Genomic DNA, 9,585 nt, shown 5'->3' with positions numbered 1-9,585 from the left:
AGCCACTTATCCCCTATTTGCCTCAGTTCCTCATCTGTAAAATGGGGACACACTGGAGAAGGAAATACCAAATAACTACAATATCTTTGACAAGAAATCTCCATGGTTTGTCCATGGGGTCATGTAAAGTCAGACACAACTGAGTTTCTGAACAGCATCTTTGAATACATACATAACATACATGACTCAATTATTTTGTTGAAGTTTTAAACATAAGAACAATATGATTGACTTATACCTTAAGATTTCATTATGGAGTATGAACTTCTTTGATTGGGTCAAGAAAGTAAGGTGATTGGCTGTAGTCAGTCATGGCTCTTAGGCCTATGTAAAAAATGGAAAGTCAGTCAAATTTAGTTAGTTTAGTAGTGGAAAAGTTTCAGTTTCAAGGATTCCAGTTCTAGAAATGGAATCAAGTTCTTGAGAGGAAAATATTAAAGGAGGGGTGCAGAATTTCTTCCTTAACCCCCTGTTGGTTATTGATCAGTCCAGAGACTTGATCAGGATGTACAACTAGGATAAAAGAGACTAGACCAGTAGGAGACAACATGTTGTAAGGGGTAAATTTAGGTTTTTGTGTTTTTTTTTTTACTAATATATTATTCTATGGTTGCCAGGGATTTAATTCAATCCCAATAAAAATACTCAAGTCAGTTTGGGAAATTTTTGGTGGTTTAATTAATATAGAGGGAAGGAATTAAGAAGAAGAGAGAGGGAAAAGGGTATGAGATTTCTCTGGCCTAGCCTGAGCCAAGGGGAGTTCAGAGACCTTCCAGCCATGAGGCCTCCTCTGAGATGAGGGGCCTCCTAGGACGATGGCATTTTAGGAAAAGTAAAGGGAAAAAAAAAGGAATCAGCCTAAACTCTGAGAGAGCTCAGGGAAGATGCCTTACCTGACCCATGCCAAAGCACTAAGATGCCAAAATGCTGCCATGAGCCACAATAGTTGAACCCAACGTCTCCAAAAGGGAGAGACCCCAAGCTCAACTCCTCTGCTGCCAAAGAGAGAGCGGCAAGAGGAAGTGATGGGAATATATAGACTTTTTTTACATCACTTCCTGTGTCTCACATGTACCAATGGTAGCTTAAGCTTGACATAGGAAATCCCAGGGGATCTGTTTCTGATTTGTTATTTGCTAGCACATGTCTGTCATAGGCCATCCTCCTCAACACTTAATCCTTAAGTAGGGGTGTATACATTCCTGATTGCTAGACTAAGTAGGGTGGAGTAAATCTAAAATTCACAATGTCCAGGTGGAAGTGATAGTCACCTGAGAAAAGGGCAGCTTCAGGCAACACAAACCTTCATAGGAGAGAAAAGTGTTGGCAATTGACTCTACAAAGACTTGGATGTTCAGAGAAATACCCAAGGGGAACTTTATGAGAACTTTTATGAAGAGAGAAAAGAACTTCTAGTAACCAGGGGCTGTGAGTTACCTTACCACATATATTCTGTACACTTGTGTCTTTTTTTAATGCTTCTGTCTATTCTTTCCATTGACCTAGTGTGTTTTTGTAGGAGAAAATGTCTTATACTTTTAGTGAGAATGTTTTTGTAAATACTGTTATTTTTATATCATCTTAGCAAATACTTTTGCTAAAAAGCTACTTAAATAGGGCTGATTGTTAGTGGAAATACATGGGTGGGGGCTCATGAGTGACAGTATTAGAATGCTGGTCCTGCAATCAGATTAAATAACACAGTGTAGCAAATAAAGCACTGGACTGGAAAACAGAAAAACCATGTTTCAAACCCATTTCAGGCCATTACTAGCTGAATGACCCAAGCAAATCACTTAACCTTTCTGGGTCTCAGTTTCTTCTTCTGTAAAATGAAGGGGTTGCATATACTCAAGGACCTCTAAATTCCCTTCTAGCTCTAAAGCAATGACCCTATGATGCCTGCTCTCTCTGTGACTCAGGAAAAGGTAATTTAAGCTCTCTAAGTCTCAGTTTCCTTATTTGAAAATGAAAGAGCTAGAAGAGATAGCCTCAAAGGTCCTTTTCAGCTTTAGATCTCTGACATTGGGGTCCCATGACATGATCAAGGTGGGGATATACCTGTTTTTCCTCCCTTCCTTTGGCATCTCTGCTTTCCCTGATTTCCTCTCTGTCAAGCTGAACAGAGAGCCACAGTGAACTGAGATTGCAAATGAGTAAAAGTGACCACCTGGCCCATGACCATATTGATCCCACAATCTCCACAGAATATTCCTAGGCTGTGCTCTGTCCCTCCAGCAAAAGACATGAGAGCATATGGTGGTCAGTGGGGAGGGCAGGAAGGAAGCACATCATAACAGTGTTAAGTAGTTCACAGAAGCCCTCTTCTTCCAACTATAGCAGGAAGCAGGTTGGACAGAGGCTTCCCACTGACTCTCCTGAAGTCCTCTGATCCTGATGGTCCATTCTCACCCCACCATATGGTAGTGACCTTCACAGAGTGCTTTTTCCTGCTCCTTTCCAATACACTGCTCTTGCTTGATGTTAATAACAGCAGCTGGCATTTACACTGGGTTTTAAAGTTTGCAAAGTATCTTAGGTCCATTATCTCATTGGAACCTCACAAGACAGGTGAGAAATGTCTTATTAGTCACATTTTACAGTAGAGTAACCTGAGACTCAGACAGGTTAAGTGATGTGTCTAGGATCATACAACCCAAGTCATCAGCACATGACAGCATTGGAGTTTGAATTCAGTTCTTCTTGTCTCCAAGTTCAGCATTCTATTCTCTATGCAAACCTTAAAGCATTATAGAATTGTTCCTCCTCCTTCTTTTTCTTCTTCTTCTTTCTCCTCTTCCTCCTCCTTATTCTTCTTCTCATGTTTGTGCTTTTCCCCATTCTTCCTAGACTATGAACTCTATAATAGCATTGGTGTTAGCTAAATTTTGTGACATCTCTTCCCAACCAATGGGTACAATATTGATATTCTTTTTTAAAGGAGAGGTCAATCCATTCAGAGACAGAGACAGGGAAGGACGGAGGAGGAGGAGAGAGAGAGAGACAGAGAAGAGAGACAGAGAGAGGAAGAGAGAGAGAAGAGAGGAGATGGAGGGGGAGAGAGAAAGAGAAAGAGAGAGAAGGAGAGAGAGAGAGAAGGCGAGAGAGAGAGAGAAGGAGAGAGGGGGGTCTTTCTTTGGATCATCAATTTCCTTGGGAATCTCTGATCTTTAGGAATGCTACTCCCCTAATTTATTTGACTTTATAATTGAGAACTGCTTCTGCTTTGAGTCAATACACAGGTGGTTCCTTTGAGAAATATACAATCACTTTGTAATTTGGGAGGGCGGGTATTAGGACATACAAAAATGTACAAACTGAGATGGAGAGCGGTCCAAAGAGATTCCCAAAGCCCTATAGTGAAAGAGCATCAGAAGGGGGAGGAAACAAAAAGGGAGGGACTAGAAAGGGAAACATATCAAGGGAGGGGATAAGGGGGACTGATTTAAAGTAAATCACTGGACTAAAAGGTAGAGCTGAAGAAGAAAGGTTAGAATTAGGGAAGGATATCAAAATGCCAGAGAATTCACAAGTCACAATCATAACTTTGAATGTGAATGGGATGAACTCACCCATAAAACATAGACGAATAGCAGAATGGATTGGAATCCCAAACCCTACCATATGTTGTCTTCAAGAAACACACATGAGGCGGGTAGGCACCCACAAGGTCAGAATTAAAGGATGGAGTAAGACCTTCTGGGCCTCAACTGACAGAAAGAAGGCAGGAGTGGTAATCATGATATCTGATAAAGCCAAAGCAAAAATAGACCTGATCAAAAGGGATAGGGAAGGTAATTATATTTTGTTAAAAGGGACTTTAGATAATGAGGAAATATCACTAATCAACATGTATGGACCAAATAATATAGCACCCAAATTTCTAATGGAGAAACTAGGAGAATTGAAGGAAGGAATAGACAGTAAAACCATATTAGTGGGAGACTTCAACCAACCATTATCAAATTTAGATAAATAAAATAAAAAAATAAATAAGAAAGAGGTAAAAGAAGTGAATGAAATCTTAGAAAAATTAGAATTAATAGACATATGGAGAAAAATAAATAGGGATAAAAAGGAATACACCTTCTTCTCAGCACCACATGGCACATTCACAAAGATTGACCATACATTAGGTCACAGAAACATGGCACACAAATGCAGAAAAACAGAAATAATAAACACAGCCTTTTCAGATCACAAGGCAATAAAAATAATGATCAGTAATGGTACAGGGAAAAACAAATCAAAAACTAATTGGAAATTAAACAATATGATACTCCAAAATCATTTAGTTAGAGAAGAAATCATAGAAACAATTAATAATTTCACCGAGGAAAATGACAATGGCGAGACATCCTTTCAAACCTTTTGGGATGCAGCCAAAGCGGTAATCAGCGGTAAATTCATATCCCTGAGTGCATATATTAACAAAGTATGGAGAGCAGAGATCAATCAATTGGAAATCCAAATAAAAAAACTCAAAAGCGATCAAATTAAAAACTCCCAGCAGAAAACCAAACTAGAAATCCTAAAAATTAAGGGAGAAATTAATAAAATAGAAAATGATAGAACTATTGATTTAATAAATAAGACAAGGAGCTGGTACTTTGAAAAAACAAACAAAATAGACCAAGTACTGGTCAATCTAATACAAAAAAAGGAAAGAAGAAAAGCAAATTAACAGCATCAAAGATGAAAAGGGGGACATCACCTCCAATGAAGAGGAAATCAACGCAATCATTAAAAATTACTTTGCCCAATTATATGGCAATAAATACTCCAATTTAGGTGATATGGATGAATATATACAAAAATACAAACTGCCTAGATGAACAGAAGAAGAAATAGAATTCTTAAATAATCCCATATCAGAAAATGAAATCCAACAAGCCATCAAAGAACTTCCTAAGAAAAAATCCTCAGGGCCTGATGGATTCACCAGTGAATTCTATCAAACATTCAGAGAACAGTTAACCCCAATACTATACAAACTATTTGACATAATAAGCAAAGAGGGAGTTCTACCAAACTCCTTTTATGACACAAACATGGTACTGATTCCAAAACCAGGCAGGTCAAAAACAGAGAAAGAAAACTATAGACCAATCTCCCTAATGAATATAGATGCAAAAATCTTAAATAGGATACTAGCAAAAAGACTCCAGCAAGTGATCAGAAGGGTCATCCACCATGATCAAGTAGGATTTATACCAGGGATGCAGGGCTGGTTCAATATTAGGAAAACCATCCACATAATTGACCACATCAACAAGCAAACCAACAAGAACCACATGATTATCTCAATAGATGCAGAAAAAGCCTTTGATAAAATACAACACCCATTCCTATTAAAAACACTAGAAAGCATAGGAATAGAAGGGTCATTCTTAAAAATAATAAACAGTATATATCTAAAACCATCAGCTAATATCATCTGCAATGGGGGTAAACTAGATGCATTCCCAATAAGATCAGGAGTGAAACAAAGATGCCCATTATCACCTCTACTATTTGACATTGTACTAGAAACACTAGCAGTAGCAATTAGAGAAGAAAAAGAAATTGAAGGCATCAAAATAGGCAAGGAGGAGACCAAGTTATCACTCTTTGCAGATGACATGATGGTCTACTTAAAAAACCCTAGAGATTCAACCAAAAAGCTAATTGAAATAATCAACAACTTTAGCAAAGTTGCAGGATACAAAATAAACCCACATAAGTCATCAGCTTTTCTATATATCTCCAACACAGCTCAGCAGCAAAAACTAGAAAGAGAAATCCCATTCAAAATCACCTTAGACAAAATAAAATACCTAGGAATCTGTCTCCTGAGACAAAAACAGGAACTCTATGAACACAACTACAAAACACTCTCCACCCAACTAAAACTAGACTTGAGCAATTGGAAAAACATTAACTGCTTATGGATAGGACGAGCCAATATAATAAAAATAAACATCCTACCCAAACTTATTTATCTATTTAGTGCCATACCCACTGAACTCCCAAAAAAATTTCTTTACTGATTTAGAAAAAACCATAACAAAGTTCATTTGGAATAACAAAGGATTAAGGATATCCAGGGAAATAATGAAAAAAAAAACACAAATGATGGGGGCTTTACAGTCCCAGACCTTAAACTATATTACAAAGAAGCAGTCATCAAAATAATTTGGTACTGGATAAAAGACAGAAAGGAGGATCAGTGGAATAGATTGGGAGCAAGCGACCTCAGCAATACAGTAGACGATAAAACCAAAGATCCCAGCTTTTGGGACAAAAATCCACTATTTGATAAAAACTGCTGGGAAAATTGGAAGACAGTGTGGGAGAGATTAGGAATTGATCAACACCTCACACCCTACACCAAGATAAATTCAAAATGGGTGAATGACTTAAACATAAAGAAGGAAACCATAAGTAAATTGGGTAAACACAGAATAGTATACATGGCAGACCTTTGGGAGGGGAAAGACTTTAAAACCAAGCAAGACATAGAAAGAGTCACAAAATGTAAAATAAATAATTTTGACTACATCAAATTAAAAAGCTTTTGTACAAACAAAACCAATGTAACTAAAATCAGAAGGGAAACAACAAATTGGGAAAAAATCTTCATAGAAACCTCTGACAAAGGTTTAATTACTCAAATTTATAAAGAGCTAAATCAATTGTACAAAAATCCAAGCCATTCTCCAATTGATAAATGGGCAAGGGACATGGATAGGCAGTTCTCAGATAAAGAAATCAAAACTATTAATAAGCACATGAAGAAGTGGTTTAATTACTCAAATTTATAAAGAGCTAAATCAATTGTACAAAAATCCAAGCCATTCTCCAATTGATAAATGGGCAAGGGACATGGATAGGCAGTTCTCAGATAAAGAAATCAAAACTATTAATAAGCACATGAAGAAGTACTCTGAGGTATCACCTCACACCTAGCAGATTGCCTAACATGACAGCAGAGGAAAGTAGTGAATGCTGGAGGGGATGTGGCAAAGTAGGGACAGTAATTCATTGTTGGTGGAGTTGTGAACTGATCCAACCATTCTGGAGGGCAAATTGGAACTATGCCCAAAGGGCGCTAAAAGACTGCCTACCTTTTGACCCAGCCATAGCACTTCTGGGTTTGTACCCCCAAGAGATAATAAGGAAAAAGACTTGTACAAGAATATTCATAGCTGCACTCTTTGTGGTGGCCAAAAATTGGAAAAAGAGGGGATGCCCATCAATTGGGGAATGGCTGAACAAATTGTGGTATATGTTGGTGATGGAATACTATTGTGCAAAAAGGAATAATAAAGTGGAGGAATTCCATGGAGACTGGAACAACCTCCAGGAAGTGATGCAGAGTGAGAGGAGCAGAACCAGGAGAACATTGTACACAGAGACTAATACAGTGTGGTATAATCGAACGTAATGGACTTCTCCATTAGTGGCGGTGCAATGTCCCTGAACAATCTGCAGGGATCTAGGAGAAAAAACACTATTCATAAGCAGAGGACAAACTATGGGAGTGGAAACACGGAGGAAAAGCAACTGCCTGACTACAGCGGTTGAGGGGACATGACAGAGGAGAGACTCTAAATGAACACTCTAATGCAAATACTAACAACATGACAATGGATTCGAATCAAGAACACATGTGATACCCAGTGGAATTGCACATCGGCTATGGGGGGTGGGGGGAGGAAAAGAAAATGATCTTTGTCTTTAATGGATAATGCTTAGAAATGATCAAATAAAATATTATAAAATTTAAAAATTTTAAAAAAGAAATAAAATAAAATAAAATTTTTATTTAATTAAAAGAAAAAAGCCAGTCACCTGGCTCCAGTCTAATGTTCTTTACATGGTTTATTGCATCTCAGTCATTCCATGACTAGACAGCAGGGGGCTGGCTTGAAGTTGCCTCCCCACAGCTCAACAGTGATGAGACCCCTGCCCTGCCTGGTTGGCTCTGAAAGCTCAGTGACTTTTTCTAGAAGATGTTAAAATTCAATCAGAATAAGCTGCCTATTGATTTTTCAGTAACTGCTTCAAGTCCCTCCTTCGTCACCTTTTTCTAGTGGAGATAACAAGGAGGAAAAGGAGCTAAGAGGCATATTTCCTTGCCTTTGGCCCCCCTTAACTATCTCTTCAACCTTTCTCCAATAATGGAAGTCAACCCAGTGTTGAGGAATAAACATTAAACAGGACACGGGGAGATACAGATTCTAGTTCTGCCTGCCTCTAACTATTTGACCTCTGTTCCATGCTTCATTCTCCTTCGAAAAAAGAGGTCAGATTTAAATGATCCCCCAAATCACTTCCACCTTTATTGATTCAAACTTGAGAGGTAGAATGGAGTAGAGTTTGGAAGAAATGACCATTTAAGTCCTTTACACTCCAGGAAGCTGTGAGGGAAATGGGGTGTCCCAGACCTACTTTCATAAAACATGCACATTCAATGTCCACTTTAAAATAATATTATTAATAACAATTATATTTATAGAACCCTTTAAGGCTTGCAAAGTCATTGTAAGTTTCTGAGGCAGGATTTGAAGTCATGTCTTTTAATCTCCATGTCCTGAGCTGAATACCCTCTGCCATCTGGCTACCTCATTATTCTTGGTTTTTTGGCAATAAGTGTGCAAAAATACCCACTGTGGTTTAGTGGAAAGAATCCTGAGTTTGGTGTCAAAGGGCTGGAATATCAATCTGAGCTTTGCCATTTACTGCCTGTGCAACTTCAAGTCAGTCATTTTACTTTCTTGACTTTCACTTTCTTCATATGTAAAATGGACTTAATGACCTCTAAAATTCCTGTGAGTTCTGAATCTGGGATCCTTCCATTTCTACAAAAAATTTTGAGAGTTAATTATTCCAAAATTATTTTCTCAAGACACAGGTTTGATTAGGAGACTCTCCTGCTCAAATTCTCCCTCTGGCTCCTCATTGCCTGGACAATAAAATCCAAACTCTTAAAGCCTGGCATCAATGGACAGCCTCCATCTTGCTCCAGCCTTCTTTTGAACTTTGTCCTGCATTGTTCTCCTTCATATATTCTTTACTATATGTTACTTTACCAAAGAGACACCAAAATATTCTTTGATTGAATCTAGTCCTCTTTAACTTCTGCGCATTCTCAAAGACCATTCCTTCAGTTCTCCCCAAATCTCCATTTATGGTACCTACTTCTTTTCAGCCTTTGAATTTCTTCTCTTCCTTCAGGACCTAGTTCAGATGACACCTTATCCAGGAAGCCTTCTCTGACTATCCCCTTCCCCCAGATGATTACATCCCCCCTCCCCTTTCCCTAAGACTCCTTTCCCTAGACATCTTTGTCTCCATACTATTCTCCTTTATAGAAGGATTTCTTTTTTTAAGCTATAGAGGGATTTCTGAAGTTGTCCTTATACAACCAGAACTCTAGAAGGGACCTCAAGGGTCATCCAGTTCAACCACCCGATTTTACAGGAGAAGAAACTGAGGCCCAGAGAAGTTCAGTGACTTATCCATGGTCATACTGGTAGTAAAAGTTAGAATTTGAACCCAAGACCCCTGACTTCAAGTCAATTGTGTTATATTGCCACTTCT

This window comes from Monodelphis domestica, chromosome 4 (assembly GCF_027887165.1).
Source record: "Monodelphis domestica isolate mMonDom1 chromosome 4, mMonDom1.pri, whole genome shotgun sequence".
Taxonomy (NCBI): Eukaryota; Metazoa; Chordata; class Mammalia; order Didelphimorphia; family Didelphidae; genus Monodelphis; species Monodelphis domestica.
The sequence above is the reverse complement of the archived record's forward strand: the minus strand, read 5'-3'. Positions refer to the sequence as shown.